Genomic DNA, 4,962 nt, shown 5'->3' on the forward strand with positions numbered 1-4,962 from the left:
TACTTTGAAATCAAATGTCTTTATTCATAGCAAACTAAGAACTTGGATTAGCTAAAGTTGTTGTTTACTTTTATGATAATTTATGAGATAGAGTTTGTGAAGAAAAGTTTATGTTTCTGTAAATTTTAATCTAAATCAAATTAAGCATGGTAGAGTAATAGTTTTTGAGCATACATCATTTTTCTTATTCCTAAATGTAATTTCATCCTAGAAATACGTTTTAAAGATTGATTGAATAGCTTTTGGTGGGCTATACCTATTCTCCAGCTTCAAATAGTTAATCTATTCACAGAGTTTTCTTCTCTTTCCTTCTTCTTTTTCTTTTTGACTGAATATTTTTCTGAAATTTCAATTTATAATATTCGAATACCTTATAACTAAATATTAAATTTGTATGATATGAAATCTGGGATAGTTGTTTTTATTTTGTTTATTTGGTTGTAGCAACAAAATTTGTTTGCGCTCAAGCAAAGGTACTAAAATGTTTTCATTCTTTTGTTTGTTAGAAATGGGTTTGATAATGTATATTATGATCATAATATGGTTATTGGATGACATGATAATATGGCACATTGATTTTTATCCTTTTGTTTTTGCATTATTGATTAAAAAAGGTTCTTTTATTTGATATTATGCTATGTAATACTTTTTTTATTATAATTACTTTTTGTTATGATTAATTTTTAATTATTTGTTGTTTTTTGTTTGGTTCCCTGTTACAGACTTCAATTTAGTAATTTTTTTCTTTGTTGATTTTTTTTTTCATTGTACAGGTTCTTCTCTATTACTTTTTAATATTTTACATTTATTTTCCTTTCCTTACAATAATCCTCTAATTTTGGAAATGATTTCCTTTATGATTTGAAGGTTTAATTTTTTTACATTTATGATTTTAATTTACTGTTTGTTTTGTTTTTGTTAGTTGGGTTGGCTTTTGCTCTTAAATTTGTATGACATGAAATTTGGGTTAATTGTATTTATTTTATTTATTTAGTTGCAAGAAGAAAATTTGTCTTAGTTCAAGCAAAGGTACTAAAATCTTTTCCTTCTTTATTTTGTTAGTAATATCATTATTAGATAACATGATACTATTACACTTTGATATTTATTCTTTTGCTTTTGCATTAATGATAAATATAATTTTTCCTTTAATGTATGCGGTCTAATTCTTTTTTATTACTATTTTTTGTTACGATTAATTTTAAATTATTAGTTGTTTTCATTTGGTTCCAGTTACTGTTCAGGGATGCTGAGTTGTGTTCATCAATGACTCAAGCATTTACAGTTGAATACATTTTCTGAGGAGTAAGTTTACAAATTTTTTTGTTTTTCTTTTGTATTTTAAATATATTGTTATGTTTGAATGGTTTAATTTGTTGTTTTTATTCAATTATCATTTGGTCACATCTATACTAGTCCAATTGTAGCTGATTGTTTATTTCATCAGTAATTTTGGTTTTCCATACGAACAAAGATATTTGGATAACATTAAATAAAAAAATAACCTTAAATAAAAATGAAGAAAAAAAAGAGAGAATTACACAAAAATAACATTAAACGATATTAGTGCTATACAAGGTTAGTTCTATCCTGGTTAATTTAATTTTGATAATATGGTTAATAAAAATGAAAAAAAGAATTAAACAAGATAATATGGTTAGTTCTATACCAGTCAAGAAAGGGTTATGCATTAAACATTGAAAAATGAAAAAGAATAATATTAAACAAAGATGTTAACAATCGATTTTGTTTTAATATTACAATATTACTTTTATACTAGACCATTTGATAGAGTTGTAGTTCATATTTGGTTTCGTAAGCAACTTTGGTTTTTCATACAAATAGAGCTATTAGGATATGTTCACATAAAGGCAATAAATTTATAATTTGGTAACTTTCAAATTAGGTTTCATGTTTGAAGGTTAAATGCAACTCCCAAAAAAAGGGTCATCACATGAATAGTTTATTTTATCTTTTAATGTTCAATTTTGTATGATTGTTATATAGAAATTAATAGACTAGAGATGTAATTTTTCATTACTTTGGTTATTGCTTTTGAGCTTGGAGAGAAACAAAAGCATTAGGGTGTCTTTACATCAAATTAGTCAATTGCTATACTTACTAAAACTTAACTTACTTCCAATGTTAATGATGATAAACCAAATATTGTCAATCAAATTAGCTTATATTCTTTTTCATGTTAAGTTCTATATAGAATGTGTTATACAAACACAATGTAAAACAAAACTGTCAAAAAAGGTAAATATTTAATGTAATTATTAAAAAACAATTAACACATGAACAAGTTATACAATCTTTGAGTGTTAAGTTTTGTGTGGTAGTTTTATAGGAGTTTATTCATTGCAAATGTAGTTTATGGTTGCTTTCAAAGTCAAAGAAAAGTATTCCCAAATGACTCACCAGCAAAAAAAAATCAAAACCAAGAATGTAAATTATGTTAGTCAACATACCTTTTATTAACCTTCTAATGTAATAACAATCAATACACTAAACACATATTATCATTTTATGTTAACAATAGTTTTGTAGAAACTAGCACAAGTGTAGGAACAAGAAGAAAGCTTTATGGAAAAGGGAGCAAGTAATTTTTGCCATAGTTGGAGCATGTTTTTTGTAGCTCCATTGTATTACAATCTCTATAGTAAATACAAATAGAAAATCAAATAGGGATGACATTTCTATGATTCTACAAGACATTTATTAATCAATGAAGAACATCTATCGGTAGATTGATAGCGTTTTTCAAATTTGAAGAGACTTTTTGCTAGTTTTATATTTAAACTGCTTTAGCTCTTTTATTAAACTGTTTTAAAGGATCGTTTGGACTTGTTTGAACATCTGAAAAACAAATTTGATCACTTGTTTGTCAAATTAAAACTTAGACTCAAATGAAGCTTTAAGTTTAACAGATGCAATACAAAAATAAACATATTATCAATGATAATATAGCTATCTTGAACAGGTACTAGTTTCAGACAATAAAATCCAATTAATGACTACAAAGTAATAAATCATCTTTTATATGTTTAAATAAACTTTCAAATAAATTTTATATTTTTACGTTTACTATTTAAAGTTTGTCATAAATTCAATAACCCAAGCACAGATCATGGGCAATCCTCTAGTAATATATATCGGATGGTTGTAATGTTACATAATGTCAAAGGCAATTATTTATTTTTATTTAACTTGAAACTATATGAATAAAAATTACTAAATTAATTAGATATATGAAAGGGTATAACATTTAATAACTATATTTTACTAATCAGTGTAAGTGTATCAATATATATGTGTGTATAACCATTATGGATTTTATTGCTCATACTCAAATTTTTGGTTTTCCAAAAGAAAAAAGATAGTGTTCAGCAAGACATTACCTTTTCCATTTAATTTAAAAACAAATTTTTGAAAACCTAGTAAAAGTAATAAGCAAGTAAAGGTTAACTAATCAGATACATCAACTTATATATGTATGCAAAATTAAAAGATATTTTTATGTAATTAAAATATAGATTAAACAATATACACCAATGTCGTGATTGAAATTGAATATATATTACTACATTCATTCTTTTAAAATAAAAAATTTTTATCCCGATTATGTGCCCCGCTTTGTTTCTGCCAATTAAAAGCATAGAGATCATTGTACTTCAAGCCTAGCTAGCATGACAAAGAAAACTAAGAAGAAGATGGAGCCTGGAGGTCAGGCAACCAAGCAAATATTTATGAGCGTTGGATGCCAAAGTGGAGGCTAGGATTATTTTCTGGAAACTCAAAGCAGAGTAGGTGTGCTTACACTTTGAATACCGCTGGCCTGCGACAGCTAGAAAGCAGTCATGGCAGAGGAAAGCCAATTGGGCCGTTGAATATTTTTCTATCTTAGCCACAGCCTGCGGTCTTATCTATCTTGATATCTATCTTTTCTGATAATGATATGCGATATATCTATGCACTTCTTTCGCAACTTTAAGAGTCTGGTTTTGGGCGGGGTAGGCAAAGGCAATTGAGTCAGATATTGAAGATCTTTATTATTCCGTTATCTTTTCATCTAGAGTTGTGGGTTTCTAGCAGCATGGGACTACATACGGATCAAATTTACTGTCAAATACTCAAAGACGTATTAATATGCGTGTGGAGCATAAGCATGGGGCTTCATACTCCTCGATTAAATGTTTCAACACTCAAAAGTGCAGAGATCCTCCTCCTATTAATTACTGGGTCCAGGCCTATTTCCAGTTTCCACGCGGGGATTTTCGTCTTCCGCGCTGCTTTGAAAACTTTTTGCGTCTGAAAAGAAAACTTCGGCGGAGTAACCTGATCCTAATTACGGCATAAAACATAATTAAGCATGGGGCTATTACGTACTCCCCAAAGTTTCCAATGGTGGGCTTCAAGAAAAAGTGTTCGCTAACATTCTTAGTCACAACTTTTCAAGCATAATTCATAACTTCTTGGAAGTTCTACTTTTTGCTTCACAACAATATTAAAAATATTAATATAAACAGTCTTCCTCTTTTACATACAAACACAGCCGATAATCCTCTCATTCATAGTTACCAAATTCAATGTTTTAGCTTCAAAGACATGGGTGGTTGCTGGCTGTAGATGTCTAATTTTAGTTAACTATTATTTGTTTAAATATTATCTTATAGAACAAAAATAAGAGTGGAACAATCATTTTTTTTTAAGAGCCGAATTCATTTCATGTCATGATAGAAGAACCAAAGAAGCCATTGGAGAAAGTAAATCTCTGGCCACCAACAAAACAGTCCTACAAAACACCAAAAAATACATTTGAAGAAAAGTTTGGAACAATCATATCACACGAAAAAGCAAAAGTAACTCAAAATGAGCAATAAAGAAGGGTGAAGTTAATCAATTTTTATTTGAGGGCCCAAGATGAAGAAAAATAATGCATAAAATATAAATAATTAAATA

This window comes from Theobroma umbraticum, unplaced genomic scaffold (assembly GCF_002168275.2).
Source record: "Theobroma umbraticum cultivar Fairchild unplaced genomic scaffold, ASM216827v3 scaffold_204.0, whole genome shotgun sequence".
NCBI classification, from domain to species: Eukaryota; Viridiplantae; Streptophyta; class Magnoliopsida; order Malvales; family Malvaceae; genus Theobroma; species Theobroma umbraticum.